The following is a 21,711-nucleotide window of genomic DNA, read 5'->3' on the forward strand; positions in this document are numbered from 1 at the left end:
CTGCAACTTTCAAATGGGTGGGAGGCTGGGGAAGCTCTATCTGTCTAGAGAGAAAGAGAAAATATGGCAAAATATTAACCTATGTCGTATGTAGGTAGAAAGAACACCGGTGTTCGTTGGGTCATTGTTTTAATTATTTCAATTTACTTTCAAAATAAAAAGGTAGATGTTGGGGGGAGAGAATCTCCTGACTTCTTTTCATAGCAAAACTTGTCTGAGCCATTGTGAGGAGCTAAGACCTTCCTGAGTCCCCCTCTAGGTGACATCTGCCATTCTAATGGTAGTTTGGGCATTCGGGGAGATTTTTTTTTAACCCTGGGCATTGGAAGACTGGCACTTGTGGCAGCACCAGGCTTTTCATTTGGGATCATTTAGTGCTGTCCACAATGTTCTTCCCTTCCTAATTAAGGTATCGTAGGTATAGGACAATGATTCACACACAGCTAGCACCCGTTAACCAGAGTAACTCTCACCTCTGGTAATTCCTTTCTCCCAAAAAGAAAGCAAATACTGTATCTCTGAGGTTTAGTTGAAACAAAAACAGAGCTTTCCCTGACCGGGAATCGAACCCGGGCCGCGGCGGTGAGAGCGCCGAATCCTAACCACTAGACCACCAGGGAGCACATGAGAGCAACTTCTACATCGAGCTAGACTAAGTGTAGAAGGTGTGACGTAAACTGGGTTCGTGAATATGATTACATGAACCTCGGGTACTTACACCGCCTCCCTCTTCCACCTAGACAGTCTCTCGGCCACTGTAAATCCGAGAAAACAGGCAGTGGAGAACAGCAGGAACGGTCAAGTCTGAATATGGCCGCCTTCTCAGAAAACAGGAAAAAAAAAAAACAAAAAAAAACCACGCCAGTAGCACGGGGTAAATGCGCTTACGTATGTTAGCCAGCTTAGCCGAAAGTGGTAAAAGAACGCCTGTCAGAAGTGGGATTCGAACCCACGCCTCCATTCGGAGACCAGAATGCCCACAGGGAAGGTACACACCTTGAGTCTGGCGCCTTAGACCACTCGGCCATCCTGACACGCTGTGAGCTGTTTACTCGTAGAGAGCCTGCTTCCTGTAGCAGTCTGCTGCGCGGCTCCGGCTTACGGTCCGGGCGGGCTGTTGCTGGATCCGCCCGGCCAGGGCGAAAGGAGAACCGCCCGCTGGGCGCCGGCCGCCAGCCGCGGAGCTCTTGGAGGACACCGGGCACTCCGGAGTACCCAACCTCGCTCTCCCGGGCGAAGCCAGAAATCGAGCCGGATCTCCAGAAGCAAGGACAATCCCTCTAGAAAACCAGAGGGGTTAGTGACCACCCGGCCCAGCAAAGGAGGGAAACTATAGCAGCAAAGGCAAAGAGAAAGCGCCAGGATGCAGCCCACCCGGGCGACCCGCCACTGCCGGATTCCGGGTTCCCGCCGCACATTCCTGGCCCTAGCTTCGAAAACTGGCTAGACAAGTGAATACAAAGAAAGCACTGGAATTGCCACAGAGTAAGCGACAGTGATTACTGTTGTTATTTCAAAATTATTAGGGCTTTCTGCCTTATTGTCCCTGGCATACCCATCCTCTTAAGGTGCACCCCTCTTCCTCTGCCAAGTCCCCCAGCCGTGGTTAGAGATAATGGGGAGATCAGTGTTCAAGAAAAAAAATTCATTCATGACACTTGTCAAAGCACTGTAAGGAAGACTTTATTCAAGGGGGGAGTTATCAAGATATGTGTGGGTACCACTGCACCAGGGTCTTGCAGTGGGGGAGGAGAGATTAGACTCAGCCCTGAGTACAACAAGAGAGAGTGGAAATTTATAGCCAAAGAGAGAGGTTGGGAGTGCGTCACTGGATGGAAAATTACTAAGGGGGGGATTCTGTACAAACCGATCTAACAGGGTTCTTGCTGAAGGTAGGCCAGAATATCAGATATCACCTGGCAGATGGTAGAGGACAAGGAGCCCCATTATATATTCAGGGTGATCATATATCAAGGATGGGGCATTCTGGTTAAACATATTTAGCAGGATTCTTGCTAAAAATGGACATTGTAGAGAGAAACGTGGAAGTCCGAAAGACAGGCCTAGTTTAAAAAGAGTTCAGGGGAGCAGTTAACAAAAGAGTGCACAGATAGCAAGAGTGCTTTAGCATCAAATGGAAAGACCCCACTCCTGTGCTCCAGACCACATACCATTCACTCACTCATTCATTCATTTGTTCATTGAGTCGTTATTGATATAGCAGTGAACAAAGTCCCTGCCCTGGCAAGCTGACTGCTGGTGAAGGGCACAGTCAGCACAAACAAACATACAGGCTGTAAGGACAAAACAAAAGCAGGGCAATGAGATGGTGGAGGTCTATTTTTAGACCGGCTTGATCAAGTAAGACCTCACTGCAGTGACTTTTTCTAAAAATAATTTTCGAAAAGTAAGACACATGACTCCCATGCAAATATATGAATGATGCCCATGGATCAAGATTTTACTCAACTCATTAACGAGGGGCTCTGTAAGATGTTATAACCAATTCAAAGGAGATTTTGAAGACATCATTTTTTTAAATTTTTTTTATGGCTGCGTTGGGTCTTCGTTGCTGCATGCAGGCTTCCTCTAGTTGCAGCGAGCAGGGGCTACTCTTCGTTGCGTCGCGCGGGCCTCTAATTGCAGTGACCTCTCCCGTTGGGGAGCACGGGCTCTAGGCGTGTGGGCTTCAGCAGTTGTGGCTCATGGGCCCAGTAGCTGTGGCTCATGGGTTCCAGAGCACAGGCTCAGCAGTTGTGGCGCACAGCCTAGTTGCTCCGCGGCATGTGGGATCCTCCCAGACCAGTGCTCGAACCGGTGTCCCCTCATATTGGCAGGCAGACTCCCAACCACTGTGCCACCAGGGAAGTCCCCATTATTCTTTTAATAGTCAGCCAAAGGAATGTTGAAAAGAGATTGCTAACAGATGGAAGATAGGTTAATATATTAAGGGTATAATAAACTGATGTTTAAGGTATGGTCACTACTTTGGGGTTGTTTTTTTCCACCAGAGATAAATCAGGTGCATCTCTTGACCAATTTTATTTGTATTGCTATAAATAGGAATCTTTGGCCTTGCACTCAGACAGAAACCATTTGCATTACTATCGGTTTTCTACAAGTTAATTTCTACCCATATGGAATTGTGAAATAAAGTCAGTAGAAGCCAATCAAAGGTGCACATGGAATCAGATAATCCCCAAAAGATCTGCTAGACAATGCTAAGCTGTAAGGACACCTAGTGTCCAAGAGAATCAGAGCTGAATAACAGTTAAAGCATTAAAAACATATTTTATCCTGGAACTATTGCAATAGGGGAAAAGAGACCTTATATAATAGAACTGGGCTCAATTCCAAATACAGCAAGGAAAAGTGGGGATTTCTGGCTAAGGAGCACGGTGGGGTCTCTGGATGGAAAATGGCTGAGAAGAGACATCAAGAGTAGAGAGATTCTTGCTAAACTGATTTAATAGGATTCCTGCAGGCCTGGGTCATCAGATATCACCTGGAGAATGGTGGGGATGAGGAATTTGATTAGCTATGGAGGATGATCAGGTATTAAAGGTGGGGGGATCCTCACTAGACTAACTAGCAGGATTCTTATTAAAACTAGACTCTACAAGGCAGGACATGGAAGCGCAAGATCAAGGCCTAGTTGAAAAGAGGGCTCAGAGGAGCCTGACTAAATTTTGGTCAAAGAGGGAACTTTTGTCACACTAATAATCTCTTTTCTACTTTCAAGTTTTGGATAATCATTTCTTTCACATTGGAGCCTTAACTGAAGGGAGGACATAAGCATTGAGAGAAGGGGAGGGATATTTTCCCTCCCCTGACAATAATATCCTAATTTCTCTGGTGGCCTACTTGGCCTTCAGGAACGTCTGACCAGCCTGACCTTACCTCACAGTATCCCATGTACCCCAGTGAGCTAGCTGCTTCTTCCTCAACATGCCTGATCTGCCTTCATTCCTTCTAGCTCACCCAGAAAATCCTCTGAGACCCTGGAGGGCAAGGACCAGGGATACACCAGAGAAGAAAACAAAATGTCTGCGCTCAAGAAGCTCACATTCCAGCAAAGAAAGATGGAAAATAAACAAAATCATTACATGTGGGGAGTGATAAGTACTGTGAAGAACAATAGAGAAAGAAGGGTAGAGAGAGATGTAGGTGGTTCAGAAGGTCTCTCAGGATGTGGCTTTTGAGCAGACATTTGAAGAGAGTCAGGGAGCAGCCAGATAGAATATCTGTGGAGAGAGAGAACAGATGCAAAGGCCAGAAAGGAGTGCAAAACAGACAATGTGGCTGGAACTGAATGAGAGGGCCTGGTGCCAGGCTGAATGAAGAGGAGAGCTGAGGTTTGGTAAGATATGGCCTGCTTTCCAAGGATCCTCTGCCTGCTATATGGAGAGTGGACTGCAGAGTGCATGAATGAAGCAGGGAGAAGAGTTGAGAGGCTAGTGCAAGCTCCCTTGGATGGACGAGGGGAACAGCAGGCCAGGTGGTGAGAGATAGTTGAATTCTGGATATATTTCTAAGATGGAGCCAATAAGATTTGTTGATGCACAAGAAGTAAAGAAGTGACGTGTACCTAGAGGAATTTGGGCCTGAGTAATTGGCTAATAGGGAAGGCAGGGAGGAGGCAGACTGTGGAGGAGGGAGAGTATTGATTTTGATCTTCAAGTTTAAGATGGCTGTTAGTCATCACTAATCATTAGAGAAATGCAAATCAAAACTACAATGAGGTATCACCTCACACCAGTTAGAATGGGCATCATCAGAAAATCTACAAACAACAAATGCTGGAGAGGGTGTGGAGAAAAGGGAACCCTTTTGCACTGTTGGTGGGAATGTAAATTGATACAGCCACTATGGAGAACAGTATGGAGGTTCCTTAAAAATCTAAAAATAGATCTACCATATGACCCAGCAATCCCACTACTGGACATATACCCTGAGAAAACCATAATTCAAAAAGACCCATGCACCCCAATGTTCATTGCAGCACTATTTACAATAGCCAGGACATGGAAGCAACCTAAGTGTCCATCGACAGACAGATGGATAAAGAAGATGTGGTACATATATACAATGGAATATTACTCAGCCATAGAAAGGAACGAAATTGGGTCATTTGTAGAGACATGGATGAATCTAGAGAGTGTCATACAGAGTGAAGTAAGTCAGAAAGAGAAAAACAAATATCATATATTAATGCATATATGTGGAACCTAGAAAAATGGTGCAGATGAACTGGTTTGCAGGGCAGAAATAGGGACACAGATGTAGAGAACAAATGTATGAACACCAAGGGGGGAAAGTGGCAGGGGGTGGGCAGATGGTGTGATGAATTGGGAGACTGGGATTGACATATATACACTAATATGCATAAAATGGATAACTAATAAAAACCTGCTGTATAAAAAAATAAATAAAATTAAATTAAAAAGAATTTTAAATGCCTGTTAGAGGAGTCAAGTAGCAGATAGATACAAGCATCTGGAGTACAGTGGGAGATATGAAGTGGAAGGTCATTGGCCAATAAATTGTATTTACTTGTATCCCTGCCATAAAACAGGGAATTCGCTGGCAGTCCAGTGGTTAGGACACCACGCTCCCACTTCAGGGGACACCGGTTCGATCCCTGGTCGGGGAAATAAGGTCCCGCGTGCCGCCTGGGGCAAAAAAAAAAAAAAGGCATAAAACAGGATGAGCTCACCTAGAAAGTGGGTATAGAGGCCAAAGACTGAGCCCTGGGACATTCCAATAAGTTGAGAAAGAGGAGGAAGCAGCATAGAAGGCTGAGAAAGAATGGCCAGTGGGAAAGAAAGAAGAAGAGAAGACTGTGGTGTTGTAGAAACCATGTGGAGAAAGAGGGTAGAGGAAAAGAAAAGTGATCAACTGTCCAATGCTGCTGAGGAGAGTAACTTGAGAACCCAGTGGAGCAGGGTTCTGGTGAGCTTGGGACAGACTGGAGGTGATGACAGTACATATTGATGTCCTTTGGGAGGTGTTCTGCCCTAAATGGCATCAGCAATACGGAATGCTAGCTGCAGGAGACCACAGAATCAAGGTTTGGGTTTGTTTGAAAACAGGCATTACATGATGTGTTGTATTGATGGCAATGACCCTGTGTTGTTATACTTCTTAGCATTCTCTGGACCCGTCTGGCCGTGTGGTGAAGACTACTTCTCATGGTTTTTGTTTGTTTAAAAAAAAAAAACTGAGGAGGGACTTCCCTGGTGGCACAGTGGTTAAGAATCCACCTACCAATGCAGGGCACATGGGTTCAAGCCCTGGTCTGGGAAGATCCCACATGCAGCGGAGAAACTAAGCCCCTGAGCCTGTGCTCTAGAGCCCACGAGCCACAACTACTGAAGCCCATGCGCCTAGAGCCCGAGCTCCGCAAGAAGAGAAGCCACTGCAATGAAAAGCCTGCACTCCGCAACAAAGAGTAGTCCCCGCTCGCTGCAACTAGAGAGAGCCCGCGCACAGCAACGAAGACCCAACACAGCCAAAAATAAATAAATACATTTATTTAAAAAAAACTGAGGAGAAATTGATATAACATAAAATTAACTATTCAAAGTAGCATTTAGTACATTCACTATGTTGTACAACCACTATCTCCAAAATATTTTCATTATCACAAAAGCATACCTTGTACCTGTTAAGCAGTTACTCCCTGTCTTAGTCAGCTTGGGCTCCTGTAATAAGATGCCATAGACTGGACGGCTTAATAAAAATTTATGTTCTCATGGTTCTGAGGGCCCCACCCTCATGAACTTGTCTTAACCTAATTAGCTCCCAAAGTCCCCATCTTAAAATACCATCACATCAGGGAGTAGGGCTTCAACATGTAAATTTGGGGTGGCACAATTCAGTGGCCAGCACTCCCCATTCCTGCCTTCCTCTAGCCCCTGGCAACCACCAATCTGCTTTATATCTCTGTGAATATACCTATTCTGGACATTTCATATAAATGGAATATTATATACAATCTTTTGTGCAGGGCTTCTTTCACTTAGCTCACACACCAAGTAAGTGTGCATCCATATTGTAGCATGTATCATTACTTCATTCCTTTTCATGGCTGAATAATATTTCATTGTATGGATATATCACAATTTGTCCATTGATAGACATTTGGGCAATTTTAGCTATTATGAATAGTGCTCCTATAAACTGATGTGTACATGTGTTTAAGTACCTGGTTTCAATTCTTTGGGTAAATACCTAGGAATAGAATTGCTGGGTTATTGGTAATTCTATTTTGGGTCATTAGAATCTATTTTCCACAGTTGTTGAACAACTTACATTCCCACTGGCCATATATGAGGATTCCAATTTCTCCTATTCTCTCCCCAGTTGTGTTTTTTTTTTTTTTTTTGATTATAGCCACCCTCCTGGGTATGAAGTGGTGACTCACTGTGGTTTTAATTTGCATTTCCCTAAAGACTAAGACTAATATATTTTCATGTGTTTCTTGGCCATTTATATGTATTCTTTGGAGAAATGGCTGTTTCTTTGTCCATTTAAAAACTTGGGGTGTTTGTCTTTTTGTTATTCAGTTGTAAGAGCTCTTTGTATATTCTGGATACTAGACCTTTATTAGCTATATGACTTGCAAGTATTTTTTTCCATTCTGTAGGTTGTATTTTCATTCTTCATAATGTCCTTGATGCACAAATTTTTAAAATTTTGATTACATGTAATTTATCTAGTTTCCTTTTGTTGCTCATGCTTTTGGTACCCTAAGACTCCATTCCCAAATTGGAGGTCATAAAGATTTATCCCTATTTTTCCTAATAGTTTTATTATTTTATCTCTTATATTTATTCTGTTGATCTATTTTGAGTTAATTTTTGTGTGTGGTATGAGGTAGGGGTCCAACTTCATTCTCTGCATGTGGATATCCAGCTGTCTTAACATCATTTGTTTAAGAGACTATTCTTTCCTCATCATTCAAAATCCATTGATCCTAGATATATGGGCTTATTTCTGGGCTCTCAAATCCATTCCAGTGGTCTATATGTCTATCTTTATTCTAGTACCACACTGTCTTGATAACTTTTTTATAGTTTTGTAATAAGTTTTGAAACTTATTACAAACTCAAAATTTGAGTCCTCCAATTTTGTTCTTTTCTTCAAGATTGTTGAGGCTATTTGAGGGCCCTTGTAATTATAGATGCATTTGAGTATTGGCTTTTCCATTTCTGAAAAAAAAAAAGCCATTGGAATTTTGTTACAGATTACATCACTTTGGGTAGTTTTGACTCTTAACAATATTGTGTTCCAGGCAATGAATATGGGGTATATTTCCATTTATTTATGTCTTTAATTTATTTCAGTAATGTTTTTTAGTTTTCAATGTAGAAATCTTTCACCTTTCTGGTTAAATTTATGCATAGGGGGCTTCCCTGGTGGCGCAGTGGTTGAGAGTCCGCCTGCCAATGCAGGGGACACGGGTTCGTGCCCGGGTCCGCGAAGATCCCACATGCCGCGGAGCGGCTGGGCCCGTGAGCCATGGCTGCTGAGCCTGCAGGTCCGGAGCCTGTGCTCTGCAACGGAAGAGGCCCAAGGGATTGGGCCTCCCTTAATCCCAAGGGATTAAGACACAAGGAGAGGGGGCAAGGACATAAGGGTGAGCACCAGGGGAGTGACTACAATGGTAGAACCCGGACTGGAAGCTGGGCAAAGTGAGGAGGGAGGACAGAGGTGGAGTGGGTCAGTAACAAGGTGGCAGGCTGGAGTTCCAGTGGGGTCAAGAGTGGACCAGAGCAGCCCAGCGCAGCCCACCTGCCCACGCATGTGCCCGCCAGACCTGCAAACTTGTGCCACTGGCTGTGCCCATCCCCGGGGAGCCTGAGTGCCCGCAGCCCGTGCCTCCCACCCATCTCCAGCCATGGCCATGTGGCTGACAGGGTCTTGGTGCTCTGGCCAGGTGTCAGGCCTGAGCCTCTGAGGTGGGAGGGCCGAGTTCAGGACATTGGTCCACCAGAGACCTCCTGGCCCCATGTAATATCAAAGAGCAAAAGCTCTCCCAGAGATCCCCATCTCAACGCTAAGACCCAGCTCCACTCAACGACCAGCAAGCTACAGTGCTGGACACCCTATGCCAAACAACTAGCAAGACAGGAACACAACACCACCCATTAGCAGAGAGGCTGCCTAAAATCAAAATAAGTTCACAGACACCCCCAAAACACACCACTGGACGTGGTCCTGCCTACCAGAAAGACAAGATCCAGCCTCATCCACCAGAACTCAGGCACTAGTCCCCTCCACCAGGAAGCCTACACAACCCAGTGAACCAACCTTAGCCACTGGGGGCAGACACCAAAAACAACGGGGACTACAAACCTGCAGCCTGCGAAACAGAGATCCCAAACACAGTAAGTTAAGCAAAAAGAGAAGACAGAAAAAAAACAGCAGATGAAGAAGCAAGGTAAAAACCCACCAGACCAGACAAAGGAAGAGGAAATAGGCAGTCTAACTGAAAAAGAATTCAGAGTAATGATAGTAAAGATGATCCAAAATCTTGGAAATAGAATGGACACAATGCAAGAAACATTTAACAAGGACCTAGAAGAACTAAAGATGAAACAAACAATGATGAACAACACAATAAATGAAATGAAAAAGACTCTAGATGGGATCAATAGCAGAATAACTGAGGGAGAAGAATGAATGAGTGACCTGGAAGATAAAACAATGGAAATAACTACCGCAGAGCAGAATAAAGAAAAAAGAATGAAAAGAATTGAGGACAGTCTCACAGACCTCTGGGACAATATTAAACACACCAGCATTCGAATTATAGGGGTCCAAGAAGAAGAAGAGAAAACAAAAGGGACTGAGAAAATACTTGAAGAGATTATAGTTGAAAATTTCCCTAATATGGGTAAGGAAATAGTCAATCAAGTCCAGGAAGCGCAGAAAGTCCCATACAGGATAAATCCAAGGAGAAACATGCCAAGACATATTAAAAAAACTGTCAAAAATTAAATACAAAGAAAAAATATTAAAAGCAGCAAGGGAAAAGCAACAATTTACACAAAAGGGAATCTCCATAAGGTTAACAGCTGATCATTCAGCAGAAACTCTGCAAGCCAGAAGGGAATGGCAGAACATACATAAAGTGATGAAAGGGAAAAACCTACAACCAAGATTACTCTACCCAGCAAGGATATCATTCAGATTCAAAACTAAAACCTTTACAGAGGAGCAAAAGCTAAGAAAATTCAGCAGCACCAAACCAGCTCTACAACAAAGGTTAAAGGAACTTCTCTAGACAGGAAACACAAGAGAAGGAAAAGACTTACAATAACAAACGCAAAACAATTAAGAAAATGGTAATAGGAACATACATATCAATAACTATTTTAAATGTAAATATATTAAAGGCTCCAAGCAAAAGACATAGACTGGCTGAATGGACACACAAACAAGACCTGTACATATGCTGTCTACAAGAGACCCACTTCAGACCTAGGGACACATACAGACTGAAAGTGAAGGGATGGAAAAAGATATTCCATGCAAATGGAAATCAAAAGAAAGCTGGAGTAGCAATTCTCATATGATACTAAATAGACTTTAAAATAAGGACTATTAAAAGAGACAAAGAAGGACACTACATAACGATCAAGGGGTCAAACCAAGAAGAAGATATAACAATTGTAAACATTTATGCACCCAACATAGGAGCACCGCAATACATAAGGCAAATGCTAAGAGCCATAAAAGGGGAAATTGACAGTAACACAATATTAGTAGGGGACTTTAACACCCCACTTTCACCAATGGACAGATAATCCAAAGTGAAAATAAATAAGGAAACACAAGCTTTGAATGATACATTAAACAAGATGGACTTAATTGATATTTATAAGACATTCCATCCAAAAACATCAGATTACACTTTCTTGTCAAGTGCTCATGGGACATTCCCCAGGATAGGTCATATCTTGGGTCACTAATCAAGCATTGGTAAATTTAAGAAAATTGAAATCATATCAAGTATCTTTTCCTACCACAACACTATGAGACTAGATATCAATTTCAGGAAAAAATCTGTAAAAAATACAAACACATAGAGGCTAAAAAATACACTACTAAATAATCAAGAGATCACTAAAGAAATCAAAGAGGAAATCAAAAAATACCTAGAAACAAATGACAATGAAAACACGATAACCGAAAAGTTATGGGACACAGCAAAAGCAGTTCTGAGAGGGAAGTTTATAGCAATACAATCCTACCTCAAGAAACAAGAAACATCTCAAATAAACAATCTAAACTTACACCTAAAGTAATTAGAGAAAGAAGAACAAAAAACCCCAAAGTTAGCAGAAGGAAAGATATCAAAAAGTTCAGATCAGAAATAAATGAAAAAGAAATGAAGGAAACAATAGCAAAGATCAATAAAACTAAAAGCTGGTTCTTTGAGAAGATAAACAACATTGATAAACCATTAGCCAGACTCATCAAGAAAAAAAGGGAGAAGACTCAAATCAACAGAATTAGAAATGAAAAAAGAGAAGTAACAACGGACACTGCAGAAATACAAAGGATCATGAGAGATTACTACAAGCAACTATATGCCAATAAAATGGAAAACCTGGAAGAAATGGACAAATTCTTATAAAAGCACAACCTTCTGAGACAGAACCAGGCAGAAAGAGAAAATATAAACAGACCAATCACAAGCACTGAAATTGAGACTCTGATTAAAAATCTTCCAACAAACAAAAGCCCAGGACCAGATGGCTTCACAGGCAAACTCTATCAAACATTTAGTGAAGAGCTAACACCTATCCTTCTCAAACTCTATCAAAACATAGTAAAGGGAAGAATACTCCCAAAATCATTCTACGAGGCCACCATCATCCTGATACCAAAACCAGATGTCACAAAAAAAGAAAACTACAGGCCAATATCACTGATGAATATAGATGCAAAAATCCTCAACAAAATACTAGCAAACAGAATCCAACAGCACATTAAAAGGATCATACATCATGATCAAGTGGGGTTTATCCCAGGAACGCAAGGATTCTTCAATATATGCAAATCAATCAATGTGATACACCATATTAACAAACTGAAGAGAAAACCATATGATCATCTCAATAGATGCAGAAAAAGCTTTCAACAAAATTCAACACCCATTTATGATAAAAACCCTCCAGAAAGTAGGCATACAGGGAACTTACCTCAACATAATAAAGGCCATATATGACAAACCCACAGCCAACATCGTTCTCAATGGTGAAAAACTGAAACCATTTCCACTAAGATCAGGAACAAAACAAGGTTGCCCACTCTCACCACTATTATTCAACATAGTTTTGGAAGTTTTATCCATAGCAATCAGAGAAGAAAAAGAAATAAAAGGAATCCAAATCGGAAAAGAAGAAGTAAAGCTGTCACTGTTTGCAGATGACATGATACTATACATAGAGAATCCTAAAGATGCTACTATAAAACTACTAGAGCTATCAATGAATTTGGTAGAGTAGCAGGATACAAAATTAATGCACAGAAATGTCTTGCATTCCTACACACTGATGGTAAAAAATCTGACAGAGAAATTAAGGAAACACTCCCATTTACCACTGCAACAAAAAGAATAAAATACTTAGGAATAAACCTACCTAAGGAGACAGAAGACCTGTATGCAGAAAACTATAAGACACTGATGAAAGAAATTAAGGATGTTACAAACAGATGGAGAGATATACCATGTTCTTGGATGGGAAGAATCAACATTGTGAAAATGACTATACTACCCAAAGCAATCTACAGATTCAATCCAATCCCTGTCAAACTACCAGTGGAATTTTTCACAGAACTAGATCAAAAAATTTCACAATTTGTATGGAAACACAAAAGACCCCGAAGATCCATAGCAATCTTGAGAAAGAAAAATGGAGCTGGAGGAATCAGGCTCCCTGACTTCAGACTATACTAAACCTACAGTAAGCAAGACAGTATGGTACTGGCATAAAAAGAGAAATACAGATCAATGGAACAGGATACAAAGCCCAGAGATAAACCCACGCATATATTGTCTCCTTATCTTTGATAAAGGAGGCCAGAATATATAATGGAGAAAAGACAGCTTCTTCAATAAGTGGTGCTGGGCAAACTGGACAGCTATATGTAAAAGAGTGAAATTAGGACACTCCCTAACACCATATACAAAAATAAACTCAAAATGGATTAAAGACCTAAATGTAAGGCCAGACACTATAAAACTCTTAGAGGAAAACATAGGTAGAACACTCCATGACATAAATCACAGCAAGATCCTTTTTGACCCACCTCCTAGAGAAATGGAAATAAAAACAAAAATAAACGAATGGGACCTAATGAAACTTAGAACCTTTTGCACAGCAAAGGAAACCATAAACAAGGCGAAAAGACAACCCTCAGAATGGGAGAAAATATTTGCAAATGAAGCAACTGACAAAGGATTAATCTCCAAAATTTACAAGCAGCTCATGCAGCTCAATATCAGAAAAACAAATAACCCAATCCAAAAATGGGCAGAAGACCTAAATAGACATTTCTCCAAAGAAGATATACAGATTGCCAACAAACACATGAAAGGATGCTCAACATCACTAATCATTAGAGAAATGCAAATCAAAACTACAATGAGGTATCACCTCACACCTGTCAGAATGGCCATCATCAAAAAATCTACAAACAATAAATGCTGGAGAGGGTGTGGAGAAAAGGGAACCCTCTTACACTGTTGGTGGGAATGTAAATTGATACAGCCACTATGGAGAACAGTATGGAGGTTCTTCAAAAGACAAAAAAATGGAACTACCATATGACCCAGCAATCCCACTACTGGGCATATACCATGAGAAAACCATAATTCAAAAAGAGTCATATACCACAATGTTCATTGCAGCACTATTTACAACAGCCAGGACATGGAAGCAACCTAAGTGTCCATCGACAGATGAATGGATAAAGAAGATGTGGCACATATATACAATGGAATATTACTCAGCCATAGAAAGAAACAAAATTGAGTTATTTGTAGTGAGGTGGATGGACCTAGAGACTGTCATACAGAGTGAAGTAAGTCAGAAAGAGAAAAACAAATGCCATGTGCTAACACATATATATGGAATCTAAAAAAAAAAAAAAATGGTTCTGAAGAACCTAGGGGCAGGACAGGAATAAAGACTGAGACACAGAGAATGGACTTGAGGACACCGGGAGGGGGAAGGGTAAGCTGGGACAAAGTGAGAGAGTGGCATGGACATATATACACTATCAAATGTAAAGTAGCTAGTGGGAAGCAGCCACATAGCACAGGGAGATGAGCTCGGTACTTTGTGTCCACATGGAGGGTTGCGATAGGGTGGGTGGGAGGGAGCCGCAAGACAGAAGAGATATGGGGATGTATGTATATGTATAGCTGATTCACTTTGTTATACAGCAGAAACTAACACACCAGTGTAAAGCAATTATACTCCAATAAAGATGTAAAAAGAAAAAAAAAAAAAAACGAGTGGACCAGAAGGAGTGGACTAGAAAGAGAGGTGGTGTTAGAGCAAGATACTTGAAATACCTAGAATACATTTTGAGAGGAACTGAAATGTTGCCATGTAGCAAGAAGATGCAGCTTTTAGGACTGCTGGGCAGGACTGAGGAAAGCTTTAAAGCTATTTGGCTAAATTCTACTACTGATGTGATATTTTCTTTTCTAGATTCATTTATTGTAGCTTTATCAATTTTAAAAAATGTTCAAATTCCATAAAATATTTCATGCATAAACTAAAATCTGTGCTCACCAAACATTACACTTTGTCGTTTACACTGTTTCGCCACTTTAGCTTCCAGGCAAGTGGCTATGTAGAATGACAGAATTGTTTAACTCAAGCTGAATCTCCATCTTTACAACCACTGTGCTACGGTTTATTTTGAATCCACTATTTAAATACAGGTATGTCTGGTACCTTAAGCCATGGAGATGCTATATGTGCCCAAAGTGAGCTCAAATGCTTCCAAACCCAACTGTTAGGAACTTACTTTGGAAGTGAGCATGTGTAGCCGAGTGGGCCAACCCAGTAATGGGAGTTCTCCAAATGAACTTCCATGTAGAATATAATGTTTATTAAAGGACAAACAAGAATGTGCTACTTGAAGCATAAGGATCTTGAGATAGACTAACTGAACTGTAATTCTGCAGTTGTTTAGAATTTAGACCACTAGGAGATTTTACCTGGGCCAAGTGTTTTATCACTAACATTGTTTATGATTGATAGGGTATGATGGTAATTAAAAAGCACTGACTTATCTGCTTTTATTTTGTATTTAAACTCTTTACAGGCAATGCCCCTGACTCTGGTTCTAACTCCACTCGGCTGCCTTTTTGCTGTTTCACCTCCTGGAAGTAGATGCACATGTACAAGATAACAATGCCCTGGGACTTAAGGTGTCTTCTTACCTTGCTGTAGGGAGCTGGGTGAAGTGGAGATGATTGGCAGATCAAGAATTGGGGGCAGGCTGAGGAGGAGGTAGTGCCAGGCTAGGGCAGGGTAGGAGTTATGGGGTGGAGGATGGAACAATAATGAAGAGTCAGGGTCATCTGATTTAGAGGAGTCTTTTCTTCCTGCTCTTGGAACTTTGTCTCCTTAGTGCCTCAGGGTCCTTCCCCCAAGCTTCCCAGTTGTTTCTCTGATCTCCTTTGACATTCCCTTTCCCCTGTCCTGCCCACCCCCAAGACAAGATTCCTTCAAGATAAACTGAGCTTTAGTAGCTGAGCAAGGCCTAGACCCTCAGCTAGTAATGGCTTTGGAGATCCTGGAGGACTTACCAGCATCACATCTGCTGTCTCCTAGGCTCCAATATATGGTGCTGGCAGGGAGTAGGTGACTCAGTAGGTCTAGATGCTCGGGTTACAAAGAGGGTCTTATAATAGCTTCTAAAAAGCCTCCCACAGTGCTTTGCCAACTCTCCTCCTCTCTCAGTGTTGGACTTCAGTGGTGCACATGGTAAGGGAGAAAATGTTTCCTGCAAGCCATTCCCCATGACCACCCCCATATCATTGTTCATTCTGTTGTCATGACCTTAAAGGGCTCCAAGAAAATACAGACTTATTTTCAAGTCTCAGTGGAGATGTGAATCACCTCACTTGTCTCCAACAATTTTCTTGTATGCCCCTTGAACACCATCCACTTCTTGCTACCAAGCAACTTTCAGATCCCATCTCCTTTTCCCGATGTCCACCAAGAGCTCAGTTTTGCTTTCTAGTCTGAAATTACTGCCTTCAGAATATCAAGACTTCATTTAATAAACTTGAAATAGTCATCTCAACAGATGCAATAGCCAGACCTGGGTTTTCTTGGTGGAGAGGGCTGAGGGGTAAGCATCTTGTTTTAGGCATCATATTGGGTGTTTTTACAACCCAGGGAGAGGGTTGGCATAATCAGAAGCAGGCCTTACAACAAAAGTTTTTCCCAACACATGTCCTCACCTACTAAACATGCTTCTCACCTTATTTTACTGCTGGGGCTGTTAGCAGGTTACCTCCTTTCCTCCTTTTCCAGGCCTTCTAGATAAACAGGGCTATGGGAAGGACACTGATGGGGAGCATTTTTACACACAGCTATAGCAAGCTTCTAGGATTCTTAAGAGTTGCTTTCTGATCAAGTCCTGTCTATTTAGCTCTCAAGGTAGAGCATTTTCATTAGGGTTTTGGGCTAGGAAAAGAGGGATGGTGTTCTTAGCCTCTGCATGAATTTCAGAGAAAGCCTAAAGGGTGTCAAGGCTAATGAGGCATGAAGACCAACAGTCTAATCCAGCAGACTGCAGTCTCCGCTCAGGGCTCCCAACGGGAAGTTTAGCCACAGCTGTTTTAGATACTCCTGGAGAAAGTAAACTGAAGATTGACAATGAGGGAATTCCCACCATGTTTCCCAGTTCTCACTGGTGGAAGTGGCTTCATTTCTCACCAGTTGAATGGACAGTCTGTGGAGGGCAAGACTCACCAGGTCCTGGGGACGGTGGAAGCAAGGAGAGATGGTTCATTTGGGAACCATCCACATATGGCCTGGTGAGTGGACTGAACAGACCAGGTGGGGAATGCAACAAGAACAGAACTAGAAGAAAGGACTTCAGAATGCTGGTAACTCACAAATTCTTCTGTATTAGAAGCCTGATGCTGGGAGATGGCAGTAGAGGATTGGTTGGATCCATTTTTGGCCCAAATGTAAAACTTTCTAGGTACAGAGAAAAATAGATGAAAGACAGGCAAGGAAAAGGGGAGAAGACAGAAAGAAAAGGGAGGCAAGAATATGCATTGAGGGCCAGAAAGGAGGAAAAAGGGGTAGTCAGAAGTAAAACAGAAGAAATGACAGTAGATGGAGAGAATAAAACAGGAATAAGAGAGAACAGAAATGAAAGGGAAGGAATAAACCCAGGAAGTGGAGCAGGATGAGAGGAAAGCAGCAGGGAGTTCTAGGTGGGGAGTCCTAGCTTGCCAGGAAATAGGAGAAAAATGTAGGGGGCCTGTGTGGGAACGGGAAGGACTCTTCCTTACCCTTCAGTCCTCATTTCAGGCTCCTCTTCCCCTAGTAAGCTTGGTTTGGGTGGCTAGTGTTTTGTCAGCACTCTCTACTTGCCCTTCTGGCTTCTTCACCTCTCATCTACATTTGAATACACAAGCACGACAGTGCAAAGACCTGGTACAGGGGATGAAAATGACTAAGAGGAGAAATACTGAACTAGGGATGGAGGGGAGGAGACAGGACACTTCCTCTACTGGAGGAGCCCTATCTTTGTCTGAGCTTTCCTCACCCATCACACACACCCCACAAAGCAGCACATAAGAAGCCAGGTTCTACTGAGAGCAAATCAGATTTCCCTTTATTTCCATCTTCACCAGGGGCTGAGGCATAAGGAGTGGTCCAGGTGCCTGGATTCTAACCTCCCACGTTTGCTTGGACCTTTACCTGAGCCCATGACATCCCTGCCTGATTTTAAATATTTCTTCCTTTTCTGGGTATTTACTCTGCAAACACCTTCATTTCTTCCCCAACACACCAAAGGCCCAGGTGCACGTATCTCTGCTACAGCCTGGATGATAACCTAGTTGTATCTGTAAATCTGCGATTTTCCGCAAGCATTCGGCAGCAGGGCCTGTCCCAGGGAGACCCCAGGCGGAGCCCGCTCCTCCGGACTAGAGCGGGCAGCGCGCGGAACACCCTCCGGCCACACGCCAGGAAGGAGGACGTGCGGGCACGAAACGCAGCTCTCGCGGACAAGAGCGACCGGAGGGCGGCACGGATCTCAGCAGTCCCGGTGGCCCGACGCTCGTCTCGTAGGTCCGCGCCCTCCCGCCTGAGCCGGGTCACCTCGCGCGCTATCTGGTTGAAGAGGCCCCGTTCCACCACGTGCAGTACGACCACGGCGTCGCTGGACAGCTGCTGCTTCAGCACCTGGAACACAATGTCTCCCTGCGACCGGCGTCCTGTGCTCCGCCGCGCCCCCTGCCGCAGCGGCCAAAAGCACCCCTGCTGCTGCAACATTCCCGACGGCGAAGTCTCCCGGGAGCCGGCCTCCTTCTCCTTCGTGTCCTCCGCCCTCCCGGGCTGGGACTTGGGTCTCCAGACGCAGGGCGGGCGAGCTATCCTGCCAAGAGCAGAGGCGGCCCGCGACTCTTATCTACAGTCCCGCCTCGTCCGCATGGCGTCAAGGAGGGCAGTGGCGGGCCATACTCGGGTGTGATTGTCCTCAGAACGCAGGCACCGCCCACTGATGGTTAGGGGGCGAAGACAAACGGGACAGGGCTCCTCGAGATGCTAATTGGCTGGAGAAAACAGATGCCGGACGTTGACTGGATGAGGGGGAGACAAAGGGTGGGAGGAAGGACTCGTGCATAGACTTGGGGCCTGAAAAGGTCTAATCCTGTCTGTGGGTCTCATGAAATTTGGGGCATAAACTGCCTGTGGAGTGCTCCTTCTCCACTTCAAATGAGCCTTCCCAGGATTTCTGATCACCGGTTTGTTACAACGCTGTAGCAGTTTGGCTCTTCTTGGACCAGGGGAGTGGAAGGTGGTTTTTCTATTTAGAGAGAAGATACTGAGAACTAAGAGGATACAGCAGTATTATTAGATATGGCTTTTCCCAAGGCAGGGGATAAGGAGGAAGCTAGGTTGCCATCTGGAGTCCAGGAAAAATAAATGTCATGAGGATAAATGTAATGCCCCCCATGGATCCTGTCGCCTAGCTCACAAGTTCTTCATAGGGAGACTTACGAACTTCCCGTGAAAAAAAAAATTGGCAGTTTCAAGAGACTGTAAACTCTGTGTAACTCAACAGGGCTAAAGCTACAAAAAGCTCAAATTTAATCTTAACCTTTGCAATGGGGTGAAAGAATGGAACTCTTAAAGTCTCAGATTGGGCTAAGTTATCACTAAAGGCAGAGAACAAATATAGAGAATCCCCCCTTCCCCTCCATGCCAAAGAAGTTAGTGCTTCTCTTCAGGATTTATTACAAAGGATGAGGCTTGGCTCATCCCTTACTTCAATGATGTAAGAAATGGAAGAGAGGCTGAGAGAAAAAAAGAGGATTTCTTTGGAGAGGGTTACTGGAGGATTAAGGAGTTTAGAGCTTTATTATTTTGAACAGTATCAGACTGACAGAACCAAGAGTGTTCTTGGGTCTCAAATCAATAAAGGACTTTTTATTATCTAAGAGTAACCAAGAATTATGGAACCCGCTTGTGATTTCATCCATGGGACAGAGAAATTAGGATTTTGCAGATGTCTAGTAAGGGACCATGAAGGGAAAGAATAAAGTCTTTTTTTCTGTTTGTCCCCTGTAGAGTCCTGTTCTTTTGATTAATGAAAGAGCTTCATTAATTAGTAAAGTATCTGGAATAAGGTGGGTGATCTTTCTTCCAAACTTATACTGGGCAGACAAATATCATGTTGAGTCCTTGGTACCACAATTCAAGAGTATGATATCGGCAGGACATAGTGGCTTCATCTTAAAGGGTAGCTTATGATCGGACAGCATGTCATTTGGGCTATTTAGGCCACAGAGGAGAAGCTTGGGGTAGCCGACAATCATCATATACAAACAACAAACACACTAGCAAATAAGTTCCTAAACTGATTTCAGAGAACTATGAGTGCTATGACGGAGAAGGAAGAAGACACAGTGGGGCAGAGAATGACAAAAAGGATCTGAGTAGGTGATCTTGGAGCTGAGATTTACGTAAGAAGGAAACAAACCCATGAAGAGCTGGGGAGTGGATGCTCCGGAGAGAAGGAACTCCCTCCAGCATGCTTGGTACATTTGAGAAATAGCAAAAAAGTGGGAATAGTAGGACAGAGTGGACAAAGTGAGGAAAGGTGGGGTGGCCGAGAAGCAGCCAAGGGCCAGACCACACAGGCCTTGAGGCCATAATAAGGGTTTTGGATTGTACTGGTAAACATGAAAGGTTTTAAGCAGGAGGTTTGCTCCTTCCTGCTTTGTGAGGGTGAGAGTGGAAAGAAGCAGATCAATCTGGCAAACACTTTGCAGATGTGATTATTTTAGGATATTGAGTTGGAGAGATTATTTGGATTATCTAGGTCAGTCCAAATACCTTCACAAATGTCCCTATAAAAGAGAAGCAGAGGGAGATTTGATACAGACAAAAGAGGAGGTAGCAATGTGACCAGGGAGACAGAGATTGGAGTGATGTGGCCACAGGCCTGATAATGCCAGGTCATCATTAGAAGCTACAAGAGGCAAGGAAAGGATTTTCCCCTAGAACCTTTACCGGAAATATGGCCCGGATGACAGCTTGATACGAACTTCCGGCCTCCATAACTATGAGTGAGAAAATGTCTGCTGTTTTTAGCCACCAAGTTTGTGGTGATGTTACAGCAACCACAGAAAACTAATACAGGTGACTTGGAGTAAGGTTTTAGCAGTGTAGAGGGCCAGAAGTGATTGGATTCAAGATATATTTTTACAGATAGTATCAGCAGGACTAGCTGATGTATCAATATATGGTGTTGGTATTACAGAAGAGTCAAGGATCATTCCCAGGTTTTTGTTTTGAACAAGTGGGTGGATGATGGCAACATTTACTGAGATAGGAGAGGGGCAAGGATTGTTAAGTGTTATGTGTTAGCCACACTCATGTCTGAGAAAATATCAATTAGCTGTTGTCACTGCTCTCTATGTGCCAGGCACTGTTCTAGTTCTTAACTCAATTATCAGTGTAAAGTGGGCAGTTAGATATGAGGCTGGAGCTGAAAGAAGGCTAGGCTGGAAATATAAACTGGGAGTCATCAGTGTACTGTATCTAAAGCCATGGGGCCAAATACATCAACAAGAAGAAATATAAGAGAGGACTTGGTCCACGGCCAAAGCCCAAACCAGAGGACACTCAATCTGTTTTGCCTAGACAGTGGATAAAGATCCAGCAAAGGAAAGGAGGAGCCGATGAGGAGGGAGGAAAACCACGAGTGTGTGAAGTGACAGAAGCCAACCTGTAGTGGAGGTTGGGGCGTTGCATGGAGGGAAATATCTACATGGTCAGATGTTGCTCTAGGGGTAGAGAGGCAGAGAACTGACCGCTGCCTTTAGCAAAGTGGCTATCCCAAGTGGCCTTGACAAGCGCCATTCCAGTGGCTCGGTGGAGAGAAAAGCTCCATGCGAGTCAACTGAAGAGGGAATGAAAT

At 43.3% G+C, this 21,711-nt stretch overlaps 2 non-coding genes across 2 annotated transcripts; both read right to left on the reverse strand.

Annotated features, from left to right (window-relative positions):
- Positions 1-548: 548 nt before the first annotated feature.
- Positions 549-620, reverse strand: TRNAE-CUC (transfer RNA glutamic acid (anticodon CUC)). Its single transcript has one exon. It is a non-coding gene; the product is annotated as a tRNA-Glu (tRNA).
- A 308-nt stretch (positions 621-928) lies between these two features.
- Positions 929-1,034, reverse strand: TRNAL-CAA (transfer RNA leucine (anticodon CAA)). Its single transcript has 2 exons — positions 997-1,034; positions 929-974 (listed from the first exon to the last, which is right to left on the reverse strand). It is a non-coding gene; the product is annotated as a tRNA-Leu (tRNA).
- Positions 1,035-21,711: the final 20,677 nt, after the last annotated feature.

This window comes from Lagenorhynchus albirostris, chromosome 3 (assembly GCF_949774975.1).
Source record: "Lagenorhynchus albirostris chromosome 3, mLagAlb1.1, whole genome shotgun sequence".
NCBI lineage: Eukaryota > Metazoa > Chordata > Mammalia > Artiodactyla > Delphinidae > Lagenorhynchus > Lagenorhynchus albirostris.